The sequence below is a fragment of the Engraulis encrasicolus genome, chromosome 9, assembly GCF_034702125.1.
Source record: "Engraulis encrasicolus isolate BLACKSEA-1 chromosome 9, IST_EnEncr_1.0, whole genome shotgun sequence".
NCBI classification, from domain to species: Eukaryota; Metazoa; Chordata; class Actinopteri; order Clupeiformes; family Engraulidae; genus Engraulis; species Engraulis encrasicolus.
The window spans coordinates 21,923,058-21,923,280 of NC_085865.1; positions in this window are offsets into that span (position 1 = coordinate 21,923,058).

Here is a 223-nt window from a genome sequence, read left to right on the forward strand (position 1 = left end):
TGTCAGCGTACGTTAGAGTCCATTTTTAAAAATGTGCCAGTAAATTGAGAGAAACGAGTGTGAGTGTATACGCCAATAAGGGCATCTATCTCTCCGGGCGCCTCTCTTCCTCCCTCCGCTCTTGACTGATGACAGTGATTTGTCAAGATAGATGGCACTGAAAAGCCTGGCTGGCACGTTAGCTGTCTGAAGCGCGTCACTGCATGTGGTAATTATTCAATTT